General features: G+C 39.8%; 1 long non-coding RNA gene across 1 annotated transcript; it reads left to right on the top strand.

Annotated features, from left to right (window-relative positions):
• Positions 1-2960: 2960 nt before the first annotated feature.
• LOC127988347 (uncharacterized) lies at positions 2961-4124 on the top strand. Its single transcript, XR_008161618.1, has 3 exons — positions 2961-3086; positions 3197-3297; positions 3777-4124. It is a non-coding gene; the product is annotated as an uncharacterized LOC127988347 (long non-coding RNA).
• The last annotated feature ends 20626 nt before the right edge of the window (positions 4125-24750 follow it).

Raw genomic sequence — 24750 nt, 5'->3', positions numbered from 1 at the left:
TTAATTGAGGACAGTAAGAATGTTAGGGCTCTAGATACGGCTTTGGATGCGTCTAGCTCAGGGATTCCAGTACATTGTTCGGTTCCGGCAACAGAGCCCCTGCAGCAGGGCAACTGGGTGACAGTGAGGCATCATACTCGTGGGTCAAAACACAGCTCTTCTGTTCTGATTAAAACATTAAACAGGTTCTCCCCACTCAGTGATGCACCCACTGAGAAACATGATGACAGTGCTCTAGTTATTGGCGATTCTAATGTACGGAACATGAATATATAGACACCAGCCACCATAGTCAAATGTTAAATGGGAGCCAGAACACCTGACATTTTGGCAAATTTAAAAGTGCTGGCTAATGCTAAAAGTAAATACAGTAAGATAGTTATTCATGCCGGCGCCAATGATGTTCGAATTCGCCAGTTGGAGATCACTAAAAATAACATTAAAAAGGTGTGTGAACTTGCAAGCATGATGTCAGACACTGTAATAGGCTCTGGTCCCCTCCGGGCTTACCATGGTGACGAGATGCATAGCAGATTCTTAGCACATAGAGACTCTTTCACCTAGATATCACACTACTGGCTGCGTCCAAATCGCATACTTAACGAGTAGGTACTACATTTCAATAAGTACTTACTTAACGAGCGCTAAAAGAGTACGTACTCTACAGCCAAATCTCGTTGAGTATGAATGAATTCCGCCATGTTTACATTATCATGTGACCTATGATGTTATAACAAGTGCAACAACTTCAAATATATGACTTACTGCTACAGGTTTAATATTTACTAATATTTTACCTTTTTGTGGTCTTGTTGAATACACAAATGCCCTTTTATTGTTATTGTAGTTTAACCAATATATTTGTGTTGTTTTTATGTTTTAACTCTATTGAAATGGCCCACAGTTTAATCCTTGAAGATTAAACCCTACATAGCATCAGTAACTTCAGAACCCTACCTCGTACGGTTTTCCTCAGCTTTTGCAGTATTTGTAATATCTGCACAAATAAGACGTTGAGCTTGAAGATCTTGCCTTTGGAGAAGAATGTTGATTTTACACTTGAAAACTGTAAGTATTACTACTTAAAAATTAAGATTACCTCAGAAAGCATTTCTAGCCCACCCCAACACTTATCAACAATAATAATGATAAATGGTGAATAATAATTATATATATTTTTTGTAAAACAAATTGTAATTAGTTTTTTTTTTTTCATATCTCTGCATAACTTCACATTAGACAAATGCAGCCAAGATGAATACATCTAAATATTCAGTCAAGTAATGAATTAATAATGTATGTGTTAATGAAACAATTAGGCTATATTTTTTTTACTGACAACAACAGGAGACATGAATAAACAAGTCAAAAAATAAATAAAAGTAACCGTCACAATAAATAAAATACAAGTCAACAACACATGAGACAAAACTTTATTCAGATATTGTTCTGTTCTTGAATGTTTACAGCAGTGGTGGACAGTAACGGAGTAGCTTTACTTCGTTACTGTACTTAAGTACATTTTTCAACTATCTGTACTTTACTGGAGTAGTTTTATTTTGAGTAACTTTTACTTTTACTTCACTAGTACATTCCAAAGCATAAAATCTTACTTTTAACTTCACTACATTTCATAAAACATATCGTTACTCCCTATCAGCGCGCGTGCGTCTGATGTTGCTAAAAGTAAGATATTAATGTCGAAATTTTGGATTAATTATTGTAAGTGAAAATCATATTTAGGTCAAAATTGTCAGTTGTTTAGGAACTAAATCCGTTGTAAAGAGTGATCTATTTAAACCCACTGTTCAAATGTTCGAGTGCAGATGATGCAGACACATCAATTTTAGGTTAAAAAAAAAAAAAAAAACATAAAAAAACACAGATTAAATACAGTAACTCATGCATGTTCAAATTCCCCGCTGCCGTAATGTTAACAGTTTTTACTAAAATGCTACCATCCATGTCCTATGTGACGTCTGTTTTTATATTGTTTATCAACAGTAACGTTATACATGTATATTGTTTGGATTAACTAGACGAGTAGACATGAATGTTTATTCATAACCGTACTGAAAATAAGTAAATATTGTTAGCTGATGCTAACTGTCTAGCTAACAAGCTTGCTGGTGCTAACTTGAGGTAATTTGTATAAATAATGTCCAAATATTTTTATTCAACCACCTATCTAGGGACAAAAGTAAGGATGTGATGTTCAGAACATGGTAACAGTAATTATCAAAGTAGGAAGAGATGCACCCCGTTTGGCCAGGGGTGTTTTTAAACCACAGACAAGGTTTGAGAAGGAAGAAATCATTATGAAAATCTAATTATATTTTCTTTAAAATGTCCTTCCTAACTTCAGGCCTTATTATCATGTCATATATAACTGTGATGTTCTGTAAAACAACAAATTTTAAAATACTTTGTTCTTACTGGTGAAAATCAGATGGTCATCTCTGTTTTCTCTCAGGAACATCATAGTGTAAGCTTCACAGTGAACATTACTCTCATCAACGTAGTCCATATCAACAACAAAAATATATCTTGACTCCATATAGTGGTTATTTTGGAAAAAATCCCAGGTATTTTGAGCAGTAGGATTATAAAAAAAATATGTGCTAATATAAAATTAAATTAAGTAGCCTATATAAAATTGCAAACATCTATCTTTCAGTACTTTTTTACTTAACTACATAAAAAAATCGAGTACTTTTGTACTTTCACTTGAGTAAAATTGAAAAAGGAGTACTTTTACTCTTATTGGAGTAATATTTTATTATATGTATCTGTACTTTTACTCAAGTAATTGATTTGTGTACTTCGTCCACCACTGGTTTACAGACGGTGAACTCACATCCGTCCATCACATCCCTCACTGCTGCAGTCAGACTGAATCTGATCATGATGAGATAGGGACATCGAGGCTGTCCTTGTCTGAGTGCACAGAGAGGATGAGAAAGACCATGATGAAGACCCTGAACAACACAACCCTGAACAAGAGCAGGAGAACATGTGCGGGACGATCTGACTGCTGCTGTGTCTGCTCACCATGAGCACCACTACCTGGAAAACATTTACACAGAGTAAAACACTTTATATGATGTTGTCAGCATTCTATTTATTGCTGAATTTAATTTTATATTTTTACAATTGCATGTTAATTTGATATAGCTTCATTATTTCTGTGGTGTAGTGAACTGGACTGGTCAGCAGAAGGTTGCTGGATCAATCTCCAGCGGTGTGTCTTTACTCCCGGTGACTCCAGAGGGATTGAGAGCCTGTAATAAGAGCACTGTAAGTCACTTCAGATAAAAGTGTCTGGCAAATTAATACATGTAAATTTGAATTTTGTGAATGTTTTATTGTGTCTTGGGCAGAAAAATGCTTAATAAAGCTGCTTATTTCTTAAAGCTTTTTTCTTTAACGTTCTACTATAATATTAATGCATGCATACATTTAATACAGTTTCTATTTGGGGTTTTAAAGGGTCAGGTCATCTAAACATATAAATTCAGTCATTAATGACTTGTCTTCATTCTGTTCAATCCTTTGTCCAAACACAAAAGGTGATTTTTGTCAAGTTTCTCATGCTGGTTTGTGTTCATACAGTATCAGTCAATGGAGTCTGACTTTCAGATTCTTCATTAAATTATTTGATGATACTTTAGAAACTTCTGAAACTCAGGTTTTATTGACTGATGTTGTATGAACAGAAACCAGCAGAACATACTTGACCAAAATCACATCCTCAGTGTCTTTTGGTCTTTCTCTAGATGCTCTCGGTGGCTCTGGGGTCACTGAAGATGAAGAGTCCACAGGAACACCTGGTCCTGATGAGAAAACAAGGGGAGATGCAGTGATGGAGCATTTCACCCACTGCACTCCATCTTCTCCATCCTCAGAGCACACAGCCGTCAGCAGACATTTCAGATCCTGCAAAGATGCACAAACACAAAACAAAAGCAGTCATTTTAACAGCACAGTGTCATTTCATTTCTGTATTAGAAGTAACAGAATGATCTAACTTTATATTTTTCTTTCAGGTTTTTTCCACAGATGCTGCTGTCACCTGCTCCACCACAAAAGATCTGCATCAAATGTACAGCAAACCAGAATCAGAAAAGTGCTGTAATAACTGTTTATTAATAAACTACAACTTAAAATGTATAAGATGTTTTATTGAAGACTGTAGTGTCCTCGCTCTGAGAGTCTTTGAGGGCAGGATTTCTTCATCAGTCTCTCTTCAGCAGATAAACACACGTCTCATCTGTCCCTGTAACATCCAGACAAGAGTCCGTCTCTGTGATTTATCTGTGATATACTGCATTTGCATGTTGAGATAGATGCTGATGTGTTCACTCACTTTATCCAACACAAGAGCTCCACAATTTGTCAACAATACTAATGGTCAAATGAAATAGATAACTTATGTTTACTTAATGTAGATTTATTTATTTACATTACTTACATTCATCTAAAGCAATGTAGACAGTTGATTCTAAATAAAAACACAGAACATTTCTCTGTCTCATATTAAACCGACAATTAATCGTCTTTAAGATGTATATGGTTCATGCAAATCCACTTTGGAGATGTACAGGTGCTTACTGGAGATCCGCTGTTCGCTTTACATAATAAAACATGCTTTGATGTTGTTTTTTTATTACAAATATACTACAATGTTACTGGCTAGCGTCTTTACACCTTAACAAATCAACAGTTTACTCAGTAGCTCAACAAATATGATTTTACCACATGAGAACTGTGTTTTGTTTTCACCTTTTTATAAAAACCCTCTATGCTGCTCTCCTTCACGTTCGATGATGATTTATCCCTTTCTCGTGGCATTCTGGGATTGAAAAGCATCCATCGATGAACCCTTCAGAATCTTGGCTGAAGCAGTAGGACATCCGGGGATTTCTCGCCTACTGTTTTATGGTTCAAGGTTTCGAACGTACTTCTTTCTTCACATACTCTTTTTCCCTACTATATAGTAGGTGAGTAGGCATATTAGAAAGCAAATTAAGTATACGTACAACTGGATCTCGCGAGAGTTATTGCAATTCTCGCCTACTCTTTTATGAACGCAAAAGATTCAAACATACTAATTTGTCGCATACTGCTTTTTCCATACTATATAGTAGAGAAATATTCTATTTCGGACGCAGACTAAAGAGACTGTGTCTGTTCCCCGAACTAGAAAATACAAAAAAAAAAAAAAACGTCCAAACCAAGTTAAGATTAACAATTTAATTGAGGTTCAATAAATAAAAAAACAGATGCAATACGGATAAACAAATGATAAAGCTTGGCTTATTGAATATCAGATCCCTTTCTATGAAAACACTTTTTGTAAATAATATGATCACTGATCATAATCTAGATGTGCTCTATTTGACAGAAACCTGGCTAAAACCTGATGAATATATTCTTTTAAATGAGTTCAACCCCCAAGATTACTGTTATAAACAATGAGCCACATCTAAAAGGCAAAGGGGGAGGTGTTGCTTCAATTTATGAAAACGTTTTCAGGATTTCTCAGAGGGCAGTCTTCAAGTATAACTCATTTAAAGTAATGGTGCTTCATATAACATTATCCAGAGAAACAAATGTTAATAATAAATCCCCTGTGATGTTTGTACTGGCTAATGTATACAGGCCACCAGGGCATCATACAGACTTTATTAAAGAGTTTGGTGATTTTACATCAGAGTTAGTTCTGGCTGCAGATCAAGTTTAGTTGGTGATTTTAATATCCATGTTGATAATGAAAAAGATGCATTCGGATCAGCATTAATAGACATTCTGAAATTCCTTAGCATACCCAAAACCTCAGAACAACTTGATGATGTAACAGAAACTACGGACTCTCTCTTTTCTAGCATTTTAAATACAGTTGCTCCTTTACGCTTAAGGAAGGTTAAGGAAACCAGTATGACACCATGATATAATGAGCATACTCGCACCCTAAAGAGAGCAGCCCGAAAAATGGAGTGCAGCTGGAGGAAAACAAAACTAGAGGTATTTCATATTGCATTAACCGATCCTACAGAAAAGCATTAAAAACGGCTAGATCTGATTACTTTTCTTCTCTTTAGAATAAAACAAACATAACCCCAGGTATTTATTCAATACAGTGTCTCATGATCCTGGCTCTCTTTTTCTTTCCCCCTCCCTTTTTCACTTAAACTCTCTCCCTCCCGTGGCTGGAATGAGCCGGCGCTGCTCGCTCGCTTTCTGGAGGGCCTCAACGGCGATGTAAAGGATGAGATTTTGTCCAGGGAGGTTCCTACTCGTCTGGATTCACTGATTGACTTATCATTACGTATCAAGAATCGTTTCAACCAGCACCACCGCGCTCGAGATCTGGAGTCTGCTCTACTGGCTTTGCTACCCGCCGATCCCCTTCCACTCTCCTCCTCCGAACCTGAGGCCATGCAACTGGGCGGCATCCGCATATCCTCTACGGAGCGAGAGCGAAGAGTTATCAATCGCCTCTGCATGTATTGTGCTTCACCTGCGCATTTTGTCACCGTGTGTCTGTTAAAAGCCAGAGCTCATCAGTAAGGGGAGGGCTACTGGCGAGCGCAACCACTCTGGTCTCTCCTCCTAACTCCTGCACAACCTTCACGATCCATCTTCATTGGCCTGGTTCCTCTACCTCCTGCAGGGCCCTGATTGACTCCGAGGGCAATTTCATGGATGAGTCATGGGCTCGCGCACAAGGTATTCCCCTGAAGGAGTTAGATGCACCCTCTCCCCTATTTGCTCTAGACGGAAGATCTCTCCCGAGGGTTAACCATGAAACTCCACCCTTAACACTCACTATATCCGGTAACCACTGTGAGACCATTTCCTTTTTAACTTTTCATTCCCCATATTTCACGGTAGTTTTAGGACATCCCCGGCTTATACAGCACAATCCCCAGATTAACTGGATAAAGTGTACCATTCTCTCTTGGAATGTTTCTTGTCTCTGTTTTTCAGGAGGACCCAGGTGATTTGTCTGGGGTGCTGGAGGAGTATCACGATCTGCGGATGGTTTTCAGCTGTTCTTGGGCCGCTTCTCTCCCCCCTCACCGTCCCTATGACTGTAGCATCGACCTTCTCCCGGGCACTACGCCACCTCATGGTAGATTGTATTCCCTGTCGAGCCCCGAACGCGAAGCTCTTGAGAAATATCTGTCGGAGTCCCTGGACGCAGGTACCATAGTTCCCTCATCCTCTCCTGCGGGCGCTGGGTTGTTCTTCGTGAAGAAGAAGGATGGTTATTTGCGCCCCTGCATAGACTATCGGGGCATTAATGAAATAACTATTAAAAACCGTTATCCATTACCCCTCATGTCATCGGCCTTTGAGGTCTTGCAGGGCACCAAATTCTTCACGAAGTTGGACCTTCGCAACGCCTATCATTTGATTCGCATAAGGGAGGGGGATGAATGGAAGACCGCGTTTAACACGCCCCTTGGGCACTTTGAATATCGCGTTCTCCCGTTCGGTCTTGTAAATGCCCCCGCTGTCTTTCAGGCGTTGGTCAATGACGTCCTTAGAGACATGCTCAATATTTTTGTTTTAGTTTATCTCGATGATATTCTTATTTTCTCGCCCTTCCTCCAGGTGCACGTCCAGCAGGTTCGCCGCGTTCTTCAAAGGCTTCTCGAGAATAGACTGTTCGTCAAGGCTGAGAAATGCTGCTTCCCCTGTGCTTATTTCTCACATCGGTTATCTCCCTCTGAGTGTAATTATGACGTGGGCAATCGTAAATTACTCGCCATCCGCCTGGCGCTAGGTGAATGGTGTCAGTGGCTGGAGGGTTCCTGTGTTCCTTTCATAGTATGGACGGATCACAGGAACCTCAAATATATTCGTTCCGCCAGGAGGATGAGTGCCCGCCAGGCTCGTAGGGCGTTGTTTTTTACCCATTTCATCTTTTCCAATTCCTACCGACCCAGCTCGAAGAACGTCAAGCCTGATGCTTTGTCCCGCCTCTTTGATTCCTCAGAGGGCTCTGAGTCACACGTTCCCATTATCCCTAAGGGGCGCGTGATTGGTGCGGCCATCTGGGGAATCGAGAGATTAGTCAAACGGGCTCTTTCTCACTCCGCCACTCCCCGATGTCCCACCGATCTTCTTTTTTTCGTCCCCACATCCGCCCCCCCGGCAGTCCTCCAGTGGGCTCACTCGTCTAAATTAGCTGCCCATCCCGGCGTTAGGGGCACCCTGGCTTCCATAGGCCAACGGTTCTGGTGGCCCTCCCACGAACGGGATACTCGTCGTTTTGTGGCCACCTGCACCGTGTGCCCACAGACTAAGTCTGGGGACTCCCCTCCGGCCGGCCTCCTCAGACCCCTCCCCATTCCCTCATGCCCTTGGTCCCATATCGCTCTAGATTTCATTTCGGGTCTCCCCCCGTCGGCCGGTAACACCGTTATCCTCACTGTCATCGACCGTTTCTCTAAGGCAGCCCATTTTATTCCATTATCCAAACTCCCCTCCGCCAAAGAGACCGCCCAGATTGTCGTTGAAAATGTTTTTAAGCTACATGGTCTTCCTTCTGATGTTGTCTCTGATAGAGGTCCCCAATTCGCGTTGCAGTTTTGGAAGGAATTCTGCCATTTAGTCGGAGCGTTCGCTAGTCTCTCGTCCGGTTTCCATCCTCAGACTAATGGTCAGGCCGAACGAGCCAATCAAACCATCGGCCGCATGTTACGTAGCCTTGCGTTTCGCCACCCGGCATTGTGGTCTGAACAACTGCCCTGGGCTGAATATGCTCATAATTCGCTCCCGTCCTCTGCCACCGGGCTATCTCCTTTTCAAGCGAGTCTCGGTTATCAGTCACCCTTGTTCTCGTGCAAGGACTCTGAGTCCAACGTTCCGTCGGCTCAGGCGTTCGTTCAGCGCTGTAAGCGTACCTGGAGGAGAGTCAGATCCTTGTTTGACGTTCTAGAGACCGGACCCTACGAGTCGCTAATCGCCGCCGAGTCAAGAGCCCTAGATATATTTGCGGTCAGAGGGTTTGGCTTTCTACTCTTAACCTGCCCCTCCAGTCGGTCTCACGCAAGTTGGCCCCCCGTTTCGTTGGTCCGTTTTGAATTTCTAAAATTATCAGTCCTGTCGGGGTCCGCCTCCAACTCCCTCCCAATCTCTGTGTCCATCCTGTTTTTCATGTGTCTTGCATTAAGCCGGTTATCCGCGCCCCACCCCGGTCTTCCTCCCCCCGTGCAGATTGAGGGATCCCCTGTCTATAGGGTTCATAGGTTATTGGACGTCCGCCGCCGGGGTCGGGGTCAGCAGTACTTAGTGGACTGGGAGGGTTATGGTCCCGAGGAGAGAAGTTGGATCCCCTCCCGGGACATTCTGGACCGTTCGCTTATTGATGATTTCCTCCACTCCCGCCAGGCTTCGCCCTCGGGAGTGCCAGGAGGCGCTCGTTGAGGCGGGGGCACTGTCATGATCCTGGCTCACTTTTTCTTTCCCCCTCCCTTTTTCACTTAGACTCTTTCCCTCCTCCTCTCCTATTTTGCACTCACCTTTCCTCTGCTGTTAATTTCCTTCAGCTGCTCCTCATTGTGCTACTCTTTGCGCTTGGCTTCCCGCACCTGTTTCCCCTTCTCCTTTGATTAACACTCTTACTTCTTCTCCTCTCCTCTCTACCTGCCTCGCCAGATTATTCCTCTAAAACTTGCTAACGCTGTATGTCTTGTCCCCTGTCGTTGTCTTAGTTCTAGCCCTGTCTGTTTGGGGTTGCCGAGAGTGTGAGCCTAGAACTATTGCTGCTGCTCATCTCCTGACCTGCCGATCTCTCCCTACTGTGCTGTTGCGGAGCTGTTCACCGTACTGATTCCGCCTGGGCGGCCGGTGGTTTTTGCTTTCTCCTTTTTGATCGAGACAAGTTTTTGGTTCCAGTTTTTTTCCCTTTGGGACTCTTTTTGTTTTTTTACAAGTATTTTCAAGCTCCTGTGTTTCCTTCATTAAAGACTATATCTGCTCCACAAATTGCTCTCTCTGGTCCTCTTTCCTCATAACACAGTGGCTAAATTAACTAAATTAAGTGTTGACATGTCCCAACATCACAGCAGTAATGACTTTATGAACTGCTTTACTTCTAAAATCGATACTATTAGAGATAAAATTGTAACCATTCAGCCATCAGCTACATTTTCACATCATACAGTGCACTATAGACCCCCTGAGGAACAGTTCCACTCATTTTCTACTATAGGAGAGGAAGAATTGTATAAACTTGTTAAATCATCTAAACCAATAACATGTATGTTAGACCCTATACCATCTAAGCTCCTAAAAGAGGTGCTTCCAGAAGTCATAGATCCTCTTCTGACTATTATTAATTACTCATTGTCATTAGGGTTTATGTCCCCATAACCTTCACACTGGCTGTTATTAAGCCTCTCATCAAAAAACCACAACTTGACCCCAAAGAACTAGTTAATTATATTCCAATCTCAATTCTCCCTTTTCTGTCCAAGATACTAGAAAAGGCAGTATCCTCACAATTATATTCCCTCTTAGAGAAAAATGCTATATGTGAGGATTTCCAGTCAGGTTTTAGACCATATCATAGTACTGAGACTGCTCTCCTTGAGTTACAAATGACCTGCTCTTATCATCTAAACGTGGTTGTATTTCTCTATTAGTTCTATTGGATCTTAGTGCTGCATTTGACACAATTGACCACAACATTCTTTTGCATAGACTTGAACACGTTGTTGGCATTAATGGAAGTGCATTACCATGGTTTAAATAATACTTATATGACCGCCATCAATTCATAATAGTGAATGAAGAGGTATCATATCCATCACAAATGCAGTATGGAGTACCTCAAGGCTCAGTACTAGGGCTGCTACTCTTCACGCTCTATATGTTACCCTTGGGAAATATCATCAGGATAGCTTTCACTGTTTTGCTGATGATACTCAGCTCTTTATTTCTTCGCGGTCCGGTGAAACACACCAATTTGAAAAATGAATGGAATGCATAGTTGATATAAAAAAACTGGATGAGGAGTAATTTCTTACTGCTAAATTCTGAAAAAAACAGAGGTGTTAATTATAGGACCTAAAAACTCTGCTTGTAATAACCTAGAACACTGTCTAAGACTTGATGGCTGCTCTGTCAATTCTTCGTCATCAGTTTGGAACCTAGGTGTGCTATTTGGTCGCAATCTTTCCTTAGAAAGCCACATTTCGAGCATATGTAAAACTGCATTTTTCCATCTCAAAAATATATCTAAATTACGGCCTATGCTCTCAATGTGAAATGCAGAAATGTTAATCCATGCATTTATGACCTCAAGGTTAGATTAATGTAATGCTTTATTGGGTGGTTGTTCTGCATGCTTGGTAAACAAACTACAGCTAGTCCAAAATGCAGCAGCAAGAGTTCTTACTAGAACCAGGAAGTATGACCATATTAGCCCGGTCCTGTCAACACTGCACTGGCTCCCTATCAAACATCATATAGATTTTAAAATATTGCTTATTACTTATAAAGTATTTGAGTGAGCTCCTTTTACATTATAATCTTCTATGACACTACGTTCTCAAAACGTAATTTGATAATACCTAGAATATCAAAATCAACTGCGGGCGGCAGATCCTTTTCCTATTTGGCCCCTAAACTCTGGAATAACCTACCTAACATTGTCGGGAGGCAGACACACACTTGCAGTTTAAATCTAGATTAAAGACCCATCTCTTTAACCTTGCTTATACATAACATACTAATATGCTTTTAATATCCAAATCCGTTTTTAGGTTTTTAGATTTTTAGGCTGCAGTAATTAGGTAAACCGGAACCGAGAACACTTCCCATAACACCCAATGTACTTGCTACATCTTTAGAAGAATGGTATCTACGCTAATATTAGTCTGTTTCTCTCTTATTCCAAGGTCACCGTAGCCACCAGATCCAGTCTGTATCCAGATCAGAGGGTCACTGCAGTCACCCGGATCCAGTACGTATCCAGACCAGATGGTGGATTGGCACCTAGAAAGGATCTCTACATTCCTGAAAGACAGCTGAGACCCGGACAACTAGAGACCCAGATCCCCTGTAAAGACCTTGTCTCAGATGACCACCAGGACAAGACCACAGGAAACAGATGATTCTTCTGCACACTCTGACTTTGCTGCAGCCTGGAATTGAACTGCTGGTTTTCACCTGGTCAGAGGAGAACTGACCCCCCAACTGAGCCTGGTTTCTCCCAAGGTTTTTTTTCTCCATTCTGTCACCGATGGAGTTTCGGTTCCCTGCCGCTGTCGCCTCTGGCTTGCTTAGTTGGGGTCACTTCATCTACAGCGATATCGTTGATTTGATTGCAAATAAATGCACAGACACTATTTAAACTGAACAGAGATGACATCACTGAATTCAATGATGAACTGTCTTTAACTGTCATTTGCATTATTGACACACTGTTTTCCTAATGAATGTTGTTCAGTTGCTTTGACGCAATGTATTTTGTTTAAAGCGCTATATAAATAAAGGTGACTTGACTTGTCTTATTTCAAATATTTATTTTTATCTGTAACAAAATATGTGTGCATGTGTGTCTCTGTGTGAATATGCTTAGAGCAGTGGTCTCAAACTCAATTCCTGGAGGGCCACTCCAAAATCACACCTGCTTGGAAGTTTCTAGTAATCCTGAAGACCTTGATTAGCTGGATCAGGTATATTTGATTAGGGTTGGGGCAAAACTGTGCAGAGCTGTGACCCTCCAGGAATTGAGTTTGAGACCAATGGCTTAGAGAGTATTAATATACTAGTTTAATCATATAATTTCAGTGTGTATGTGACTTGTGTCTGTGAGCCTATTCTCCATTTTGGATGTGTTTATACTACAATTGTATACTAAATATAGGTCGTAATAAGGTGCTTGCACAAACAACCTATATGGTCGTTTTTTTCTTGGAGGACAGGCTCTTATTAGCCTGACTACGTCAGACTTCCTACTTCCGCTCAATTTTATTTCGCTTCTGTACTCAGTCTGATACAGCGTCAGAGCTTTCTGTTTGCCACCGGTCTGGAAACAGCTGGGCCAATCAACGAACAGAGGGCGGGATGAGAGCCGTGACGTAACCGAAACGACCGGGAAATGGGAAACGAGACACGGGATGCAATTCGCTCTGTTATGGAGAACATTCAACTCTTTTTCAAACTGAAGCCAGAACAAGAAGAGTGTTTGATAAACATTTTAAATGGAGGTGATGTTGTGGCCCTACTCCCGACTGGTTTTGGGAAAAGTTTAATTTATCAATTGTTACCGTTAGTTAGCGAGAAACTGGGGATTAACTTCACATAATCTGCAAAAGTCGTTTATAACCATGTTCACTCCGGTATTTCGCTCGCATCATCATATGTTTACAACAGGTTTACAGTGGAAGTTCAATCATAGAATTGAGTTTGATGCATGATGTCTGTGCTTCGATGCGGCTGTACAGGCGCATAACATATGTCATAACTAAACGTATCTAATTGGCTTACGGATAAGCAATGATTTTAAACTTCAGACAAGCGCCCCCTAGCGAGAGAGAAAACACTTCTCTATTATGCCATTCCAGACTCTGTCTACGAAGCAAAGTGAAGTAGCAGAGTCTGGTATTACCAGGCTAGGCTCTTATAATTCCAAGGGGACAAACGGTCTATGTCAGTGATGCACGGGTCAATGTATAAACAACCCGGACCCGACCGATGTTTTCAACTAAACCGCCCGCAACTTGGACCGCAAAAAAAGAAAAATAAAGTATTGTACCCAACCCGCTTCCTGACCCGCATTTTTCAAAAGCAGTAAATGCTCATCGTAGCGTCATTGGGCCATAGACATAGGAACTAGGCAAATAAATAAATAAATAAAATATTATAATTTTGTCAAGAAAAAATAAGAGAAGAAAAAGTGCCAATAAGCTCAAAATTTGTACTAAAATAGTCTAGTCTGGCTATGTCTATTATGATGTTTCTGCAAGTTCAGCAGACAGTGAGGTTCGGATTTGTTCCGATCAGAGTTCGTGAGTGGAGAGCTCATTTCTGAATATTCCACTCTGGTCAACTCAGCCTGCTGAATTGAAAATATGTGGAATAAGTGCGGCCGCAGTCGACAAGTCGATCTTGGAAGCATTTTAAGTCAATCGCAAAGATTTTTCAAAATCTGAGAAAAAAAAACAATATTTTTATTCATTATTATTTATCCAATCAAATAGCCTATAGTTTACATGTAATGTCCATAAAACAACCGCTTTCTTTATACTTGACGCAACTGTTTTAGACTGAAAACCAGACCATACAACTGATTTAGACGCAGGTGCCGGTGTGATGAGATGTACTTATAACCGTCTGCTCGGGCATGATTGTTTTAGGCCTGTAATTGATTGATTGATTATTGAGGTAAAAGGGGTGGCACGGTTTGTAAAAAAAAACGAACCGTTCGGTTCACCACACACGGTTCGGCACACGCTTCAACTTAAATCTGACAAAGCATCTGTAATATGGCTTGCTATAAATGGCATGTAAAAAACAGGGCTCAGCTAATAAATGTTTCTGTTGATGCATGCACATTCTGGCTTCCCAGACATTACAAAAACATGAGAGAAAAAAAAAACCCTGGACAAATCATTCACTCTTGTTCAACGCGAATGCTGTATATGAGCAGTAATTTATTTCATCATCACCTGGTTGCTGATATCTGTGTTTAAACTAAACTCATTTAAGCTTTGTCAGTTTAAACCTTTAAGAGCCAGAGGACACGAGCTCACGCATGCAGTGTGTAGATTTGTGCATGCGCTCATCTGAAGCGCGCAAACCCGCACCTCGGCACGCGCAGAAATTTAAGCTCTCTCTGAAGTAATGAATTTAAAGAGACAAATTCACACAAAATCATATCAAAATGCCTGTTTTGGTAAGTATCCTACAACAGACATAAACCCAGCTGAACGTAGGCCACTGTATCAGTACATTCTCTTAAACAGTCTTTGTGACAGTCTGACAGTGACAGTCTTTATATTAATCGAACAGCAACTACAAAGAAATCACTCACCGCTCCTTATTAAAAAGCTTTTGTAACTTTAATAAAGAACAATATTTAATTTATACAGTAAAATATGCGATACTGTTTTATATTTGATTAAATTATTCAATTTCTGTAGCTACAAATGATTGTAGGTCTGTAATTTGTGTGAAAATATTTTTGAAGAATTGAAGGGTGACTGTTGTCATAATATTTTGTATGCTAGTTGCAATAACCTGAGTATTTCCATTTTGAAGTGTTTGAAATATGTTTTAAAAGGGAAAGTGAAACAGTACATAATTGGCTTAGGCCTGTAATTGACTGATTATTGTGTTTATATATGATATATATATAGCTTTTTGTAATATATAGCCTATGTAGCACAAGCTGAGTTTCTGCACCCTCCAGTTCACATGCAATGTAAGTGATCGTGCCGGTGCTGTCATGATTGTGTCCTTGATTTTCTCTAGTCTTGAGGCAGGATCATGACAGGCCCTTGTTTTGTGTGCAAGCACATGGCCTTGTCTTTGGGTCATGTGCTTGTGTTGTCTCGTTTCCTTGCCCCGCCCTCTTGTTATCCTCGTTTTGTCATTATTGCTTTACCTGTGTCACCTGTTATGTTATCATTAGTCTCCCTATTTCAATCTCCTTGGGTTCGCTCTCTAGTGCTGTTCATTGTTACATTTTGTCAAAACTTTGTGATACCTGTTGATTGTATTTCTGTCATGTACCAGAGAGTATTTTGTTTTATTGTTTGTTTCTAGTCTAAGTCTTGTTAAGTTATATGTCTATGCCCTAGTTGTTGTTTCCCCCTCATGGGTTTTGTTTTCCCCTTTTTGTCATTAATAAACCTTGTGTGTAGTGGATTCTGTCTACGCTTGAGTTCATCCCCGCACCCACCTGACCGGTGCCTTATTACATTGTCTGCTACATATTTGCTTTCTATTTATTAAATACAGGAAATTTATTGATTAAAACATTGATCAAAATTAAGATACAATTTATACAAAACAAATTAAAAAAAAAAAAGTTTTCTATAAAACAAAATTAAGTTGTCAAAATCCTGTTTTACCAAAAAAGGTGCCGTTGCTCCCCAATCTTCACCTATTCTCTTGCCGCCTCCATCTGTACCTGCAGACTGAGCTTGTGCACTAGTTATTCAGGGAATAAAGTGTAGGACTATGTATTTAAAAACTGTGTCTAGTACTATATCAATTACAAGGGTTTTATTGGCATCTTTATTTCAAACGACCCGACCGTGACCCGAATATCAATACAAATATTTTTGGATGACTCGTAATGTTTAAGTACAAGCTTGGAGAGTTCTGAGCTCTTGCCAAAACATTATATAGCATTTGTGAGAGTGCAAAAGTCATGATATAATGGTTAGATTGTTGCAACTGCACGGCTACAATAATGCAAATTTATTTAACTATAATGCTGCAATCAACACTTATCACAGTTATTTGATGTTGACAGCTATAATAGCAAAACTTTAGTAATATTTCCAGTAATATTAGGGAACACTATTCACTATTACCTAGTTGATTACTAGCCTTTATGTGTATTACTTGCATTCTGACAGTTTATTAGTACTAATAAAGCACACTAATGCCTTATTCTGCATCACCATATTCTAGAACCCTTATCTCTACCCCACACCTAAACATAACTACTACAGCAACTACCTTATTTGCTATCAAAAAGCAGTATATTAGAGGTTTACTGAGGGAAATTCATCTTTGCAAGATCACCGCCTACTGGCCAAAAGCCTGCAGTGAAGTTGAGAGATTCATAAGTACCCTCAAGAAGGCAACACTGACTGCCACTCTTAAGGAAAATAATGGAAACAAGGACTCCAGTAATTTCTCAAAAAAATTAGAGAAATCCCTCATCAAGCTAATGGCACAACCCCTGCTACTAACAACACAATTTGATGCATGGAGTCCTGCACGTGTTCGGGTAACGTTACCCGACGGGTGACCCGCAAATTTGGCTGAAACGAGTGAAAAATATCCAACTGTGTCGGATAGGGGGTGCGGGTCGGGTCGGACACAGGGAAACACGGGTTCAAAACAGTCAGTGCAAACGTAAAAATAGGCCTACGTTCCACTTCAAAAAAAAAAAAAAAAAATCACCATGGCGCGAACGGCTGCATGAGTCATAGTTAACAGACGTTAAGATCAGCCAACCGGTTTTTTTTTCCGTTGTTTTTGTTTTCAGTTCATATATATATATATATATATATATATATATATATATATATATATATATATATATATATATACATACAGAATCTGAATTAAAATGTGTTTGATTTAAGCCTATTTTAAAATTTGTGTCATAAAATTATATTGCGCATAACGCGATCGTTATAAAGGTGTTTAAACAACAATACACTTCCACTTGCATGTATTTGACAATCGGAATATCAGATATTTCATTCCATAGCTAACACATTTGTGAATATGGGCCTAATCTAGGCTATCCAGGGTTGTTGTTTTTTTTGACTTTGTGCAGCTCATTTACATGCGCGCTCTGGCGCAGATCCGCCTCGCGATGCTCAGCTGTGAAGGATTAATAAATGGGTGCGTTCGACTTGAAGCACAACCTCAGACGGTGGTATGATTCGCTCTTTTGTTGTTCTGTTTTCTGTCAGGATCAAAAATACAACAAATCAAAGCGTTTATCTGTATTTGAGAACTATCAGTCAATTTTGTATTTTATTATGAGATATTTTATTCTAATGTGATCAGTGACTGATGGACCAAAGAGCACGTATTTCGACATTTGCAGTAAAAAAGTGAAATATAAATTCTCATAAAATGCATTTAATACCAGCATATTGAAACGTCTGTTTATATAGCCTACTCCATTAATAAAGGAGTCCAGACATTGGTAAATATCAGTCCACATGCGTTTTATATTTAATATGAGGGAAATAGACATGCATGCATGCGTGATACAAAAACAATATTTACATTTTAGGTAGCAAAATATTTTTTAGTAATTCTGTCAATTACACTAAGGTTATTTCATTGTCTGCTATATATTTGCTTCTTATTTATTAAAATATGGGCAATTGATAGGCCTAGATAAAACATTGATCAAAATTAAGATACAATGTATAAAAACGAATATCTTTTAAAAAGAGTTTTCCATTAATAACTTCTGTATGGCAATAAAATTCGAAAAAAGTGTGTCTAATGTGATTTGCTTAACCGATTTGATTTCGGGTGCGGGTTGGGTGTAGGTTCTATTTTAAGCGGGTCGGGTCGGGTGCGGATTTTAATTAGTGCTGCTGTCGGAAAACGGGTCGGATGCGGTTTTAAACACTGCGGGTACGGGCGGGTGCGGATTCACAAAATCGGACCCGTGCAGCTCTCTGGCATGGATAGCTCTATGAACAATAAAGATAAAACATGATTCTGACAACAGGGAGAATGTATTACATTCAGAGCCCAGTGTGGGTGATATTGTACTTTTTTTTGTGAAAGGAAAATGAATTAAACCAAACATTCATTGAAAAAAGGAACAATGATCAAATTTCATCTTTCTTCTGAAATAACACACATCAGTTTCACTTACCATCTCCAGCACTGACGATGAGACAGATGATCCTCGTGATATACAGTAAGTTGACATCAGCATCACAGGCTTTAACCTAATTCTTCTCAATGTAAAATGGAGAGGAAATATCCAAAAAAGGAGAAAAAAGTCCTCAAGACTAAATGATTACTGTACTTTGACTTAGAAACCACTTCAAAGAAACTATCATTTGAGTTTAGTAAATGGCTATTGTGCTTAAGGTCCAAGTGTCTTAGTTTTTTTTTTTTTTTTTTTTTTTTTTTTTTTTTTGACATTTTCACCATGAAGATTTTATTTTAGTTTCTATTAGGGATGCACCTATAACACTTTTACCTGAGATCGTAGACAAAGGCAGGGGAAGTGCAGAGATATAAGCACTAAGCTAAAGCTAACACCGCTGGCTCTCTTTAGCCAACATTTTCCTCGCTAATGTACGGTGAACAAATGGATGAGACTTTGCATATCCCACAGTAAGAGACTTTTGGATTGCAATATCATGGTTTCACAGAAACATGGCTACACAGCAACGTCCTCAATAGCAGCTTAGACTTTTAGTTATTGAAATATGTTCTCAGGGCAGCATTGCATCTTATTGGTTCTCTCAGTCATCCAATCAGCGACAGCAGGAGGCGGGACATGGATTATTTGAATTTTTTTTCTCAGGACGCGGGAGACATCACACTAAAGCCCCTTTCACACTGCACATCGGACCCGCAATATTCCCGTAACATTGCCTGGTCGCCTTCTGTGTGAAAGCAACCACGTCCCGGAATTGATTACCGAATTGAACCCGGGTCGGGGACCTAGTAACATTGCGGTAATCGATCCGGAACGAGCGCTGTGTGAACAAAAGCCAGATCTAATTCCGTATCGAAGTGATGACGCGCGTTATCGCGCGACTCTTTTACCGGCTGTTTTGAAGGAAGATCAACATTCGCGACGAAAACATATGTGCAAACTGTAATGAAGCAGAGATCAGTTAGTTCCTCACTTGCTTCAGTTAAAGTATAACGTGCCAAGCATTGTCGACTCGTACATTACACGTCACGCGCTGATGTCACGTGTCGTTACGGGATGTTCAAGGGTTGTGTGTGAAAGCACGCACATATACCGGGTCATCACTGGCAGTGTGAAAGTGCCAAATCTAGCGACCAGGGAACAATTACAGGAACACTTTACCCCTGTATTTGCCGGAATGGCAGTGTGAAAGGGGCTTAAGGAGATCGTTGCAGTTAAGGTAATGTTATGTTTTCTGTTTAACTATATTTGATTATTACATTAAAATGTCAAAATATTGAAGTATTTGGATTTTACGTTAAGGTAATGTTGTGCTTTATATTATATTATATTATATTATAATATATTATATTATATTATAATCTATATTATTTAAATTATTACATTAATATGTCTAGATAATGAAGTATATATAACAAGTAAGGTTAAAGGTTATTATTTAGATTATTACATTAAAATGTCTAGATAATGAAGTATATATAACAAGTAAGGTTAAGTATATATAACAAGTAAGGTTAAAGCTTAATTTTTCTATCAAGCTGTTATTTAACTAGCTAGCTAACTAATGAAAGTAAGCTAACTCAGAACATTAGCTAGCTAGCTCTGAGAAAGGATAATAGCTAATGTTAGCTTATATTCTAATATAACTTTTACTGGCTATAATAGCAAGTTACGCTGCTGTGGTATTGTTGCTGTTCCCAGAGCATTTTGTCATATAGCTACATACAACAAAATGCTTGGCTGCATTTTTTATGCATATATTCTAATACTGGTTTTAGAGCACATTGTCGTATTTAAGTGCAACATTAATTTGCTGCTCTAAGGGTATTTTTGCAGCATAGATTCTAATACTGCCCTCAGGGTACCTTACCGTATCTCCATGCAACATTCATTTGCTGCTCTTAGCTCATTTTTGTTGCAGATATTCTAATGCCACCCTCAGGGCACCTTACTATATCTCCGTGCAATAATTTGCTGCTCTCAGCGCATTTTTGTTGCAGATATTATAGTGCTGCTCTCAGGGCACCTTACCGTAACTCCATGCAATCATTTGCTGCTCTTAGCGTGTTTTTGTTGAAGATATTCTAATGCCACCCTCAGGGCACCTTACTGTATCTCCGTTAGGGATGCACCGAAATTTCGGCCACCGAAAATTTTCGGCCGAAAATGGCCTTTTCGGTTTTCGGCCGATAGACTTTTATCACCGAAACAACACGGCCGAAATGTTGTGATGACGCAAACAGAAACCGCGACCTGCACGTGCACCTGCAAAGCGCAGACCACGAGCTCCACGCGACATTCACTTAACACCAGTGAGAACATTCTCTCTCTTCGTATTCCTTTATTCGCAGCACTAAAACGTCTCCTAACAAAGAGATTAAGACGGACCACGAAGTTAAAACAAAGAAAAGTACAGTCTTAAAGAGTCTGTTAGCACACGTCTCACTGAGATCTTGTCGGATCCTCTGCACTTCATCGCGAATGTGCTTGATCCGCGTTATAAAGACCATTACTTGTATGCGGAAATAAGGCAGCGCGCACGAGAAATGATCCAGGCGCCGCTGGATGCGGAGAACCAGCGTGGAGACGGAGAAGCGCCAAGCGCAGGAGACAGATCAGAGCGCAGAAAAAAGACTGGTCTCTGCACCAGACGAGTGGCATGCACCATCGTTGTCTGATATGTTCATTGGAATTCTGCAAGAAAGTGCCTCAAATAATAATAATACGTTGGCTATTTTGTTCTTAGGCTACTACACACACACACACAAACATATATACATACATAATATCAGATTGTAGCCATATTTATGCTAGATTTTCTGCTAGATTTCTGCTTTAATTTGATAAAAATGTTTATTTATGCCCTGGCCCTATTTAAACACACTCTCTCAAATATTTCTTAAATGTCAGGCAGATGACAAGCTCAACTGCTCAACAGCTAGATGGTTAACTGTCTGAAGTCCCCATCCCCAGAAGTGATAACAGTCTTGCCAACTGGAGAAGTAATGCACTTTCTAGTCCTACATAGAAAAATTTCAAATGCACTTCACCTAAATGCACTTTGTTTTTATGAGAGAACTGTTCATTTTAAAACCTTTCTGCAGGCCAGTAGGCCTGTACATTATTATTAAATATACACATGAGTGGGATACATTTTTTGTTTGAATTTTATTTTATACTGTGCATTGTTACAATGTGCTTAATAAATATTTGCATCATTTGTAATTAAGTTTTTTTTTATGTTTTTTTTTTTAATAAGTTATGTAATTGTAATTATCTTTGAAACTTTAATATTAATTTATGCAATTGCAATGTCTTAATTTTAGTAAAGTTAGTACACTGTCATAGCAATAAATGCAATGGTACTAATAATTGGCATAATTTCTTTCGGTGTTTTCGGTTTCGGTTTTCGGCCTTGGTTTTCTCTTTTTCGGTTTTTCGGTTTCGGCCAAGAATTTTCATTTCGGTGCATCCCTAATCTCCGTGCAATCATTTGCTGCTCTCAGCGCATATTTGTTGCAGATATTCTAATGCTGCTCTCAGGGCACCTTACCGTAACTCCATGCAATCATTTGATGCTCTAAGCGCATTTTTGTTGCAGATATTCTAATGCTGCTCTCAGGGCACCATACCGTATCTCCATGCAACCTTCATTTGCTGCTCTTAGCGTGTTTTTGTTGCAGATATTCTAATGGTGCTCTGATGGCACCTTACCGTAACTCCATGCAATCATTTGCTGCTCTTAGCGCATTTTTGTTGCAAATATTCTATTGCTGCTCTCAGGGCACCTTACCGTATCTCCATGCAACGTTCATTTGCTGCTCTTAGTGCGTTTATGTTGCAGAAATTCTAATGGTGCTCTCAGGACACCTTTCTGTAACTCCATGCAATCATTAACTGCTCTTAGCGCATTTTTGTTGCAAATATTCTATTGCCGCTCTCAGGCCACCTTACCGTATCTCCATGCAACATTCATTTGTTGCTCTCAGCATGTTTTTGTTGCAGATATTCTAATACTGCTCTCAGAGCACCTTACCGTATCTCCATGTAATCATTTGCTGCTCTTAGTGCATTTTTGTTGCAGATATTCTAATGCCACCCTCAGGGCACCATACCATATCTCCATGCAATTATTTGATGCTCTTAGTGCTTTTATGTTGCAGATATTCTAATGCTGCTCTGAGGGCACCTTACAGTATCTCCATGCTGTCATTTGCTGCTCTTAGCGCATTTTTGTTGCAGATATTCTAATGATGCTCTGAGGGCACCTTATGATATTAGATCTATAATTGGCAGCTCTAAGGGTATTTTTGCAGCATAAATTCTAATACTGCACTCAGGGCACCTTACTATATCTCCTAGCAATCATTTGTTGCGCTTTTATGTTGCAGATAATCTAATGCTGCTCTGAGGGCACCTTACCATAACTCCATGCAATCATTTGCTGCTCTAAGTGCATTTTTGTTGCAGATATTCTAATGCAACCCTCCGGGCACCATACCATATCTCCATGCAATCATTTGCTGCTCTCAGGTAGTCTTTGTTGCAGATATTTTGATGCTGCTCTCGGGGCACCTTACCGTATCTCCATGCAGTCATTTGCTGCTCTTAGCGCATTTTTGTTGCAGATATTCTAATGCTGCTCTGAGGGCACCTTATAATATTAGATCTACTATTGGCAGCTCTAACGGTATTTTTGCAGCATAAATTCTAATACTGCACTCAGGGCACCTTACCGTATCTCCGTGCAATCATTTGCTGCTCTTAGCGCGTTTTTGTTGCAGATATTCTAATGCCACCCTCAGGGCACCTTACTGTAACTCCATGCAATTATTTGCTGCTCTAAGCGCGTTTTTGTTGCAGATATTCTAATGCTGCTCTCAGGGCACCTTACCGTAACTCCATACAATCATTTGCTGCTCTTAGCGCGTTTTTGTTGCAGATATTCTAATGGTGCTTTCAGGGCACCTTTCCGTATCTCCGTGCAATCATTTGTTGCTCTTAGCACGTTTATTTTGCAGATATTGTAATGCTGCTCTCAGGGCACCTTACCGTATCTCCATGCAGTCATTTGCTGCTCTTAGCGCATTTTTGTTGCAGATATTCTAATGATGCTCTGAGGGCACCTTATGATATTAGATCTATAATTGGCAGCTCTAAGGGTATTTTTGCAGCATAAATTCTAATACTGCACTCAGGGCACCTTACTATATCTCCTAGCAATCATTTGTTGCTCTTAGCGCTTTTATGTTGCAGATATTCTAATGCTGCTCTGAAAGCACCTTACCGTAACTCCATGCAATCATTTGCTGCTCTAAATGCATTTTTGTTGCAGATATTCTAATGCTGCTCTCAGGGCACCATACCGTATCTCCATGCAACCTGCATTTGCTGCTCTTAGCGTGTTTTTATTGCAGATATTCTAATGGTGCTCTGAAAGCACCTTACCGTAACTCTATGCAATCATTTGCTGCTCTAAGTGCATTTTTGTTGCAGATATTCTAATGCTGATGTAAGGGAAACAGGTCAATTTAGCTCAAAGGGAATCATTTAAGATTTTAAAGGGAATTTGAACAGAATCACTGTTTCACTGCTGCTCACGGAGACGCGCCTGCGGTTCAGTGAACGAGCCGTTTAACATCAAATCTGCGCTGGATACTAATATCCAAACTATAGTGAAAACACTATCAATTAGCACAGTAACAAGATCGACAGTTTAAGACATTAACTTGTAAGCACAAAACACAAGATACTTCTCTTTTCAATATGAATAAGGCTTTATTAGATAAATCTAAGACATATAAACTAATCTAACACATAAACGCACGCACACACACATTCACACAAGTTGCAGGAAGGTCGAAAGTTAGGGAAAGATGAGTTTAAGAGAATGGAAATATGGAATCCCAAGTTAACAGCAATACGTTAAATTGCATAAACATGAACAACCATCAATCACGTAATTAGCGCTCGCATTGAGTCCCTCAATGAGGTTAAAATTATATTAGATACACCAGTAAAGGTCACAGTCTGGAGGTAAAGTTACTTGCATCTCCTGTGAAGAAGGAGCCTCGGTGAAAGGGCTATCCCGAGGTCGTTGATTGGCTGGAAGTTCAGTC

This window comes from Carassius gibelio, chromosome A5 (assembly GCF_023724105.1).
Source record: "Carassius gibelio isolate Cgi1373 ecotype wild population from Czech Republic chromosome A5, carGib1.2-hapl.c, whole genome shotgun sequence".
NCBI lineage: Eukaryota > Metazoa > Chordata > Actinopteri > Cypriniformes > Cyprinidae > Carassius > Carassius gibelio.
Note: the sequence above shows the minus strand (reverse complement) of the source record. Positions and strands in the feature narration are given on the sequence as shown.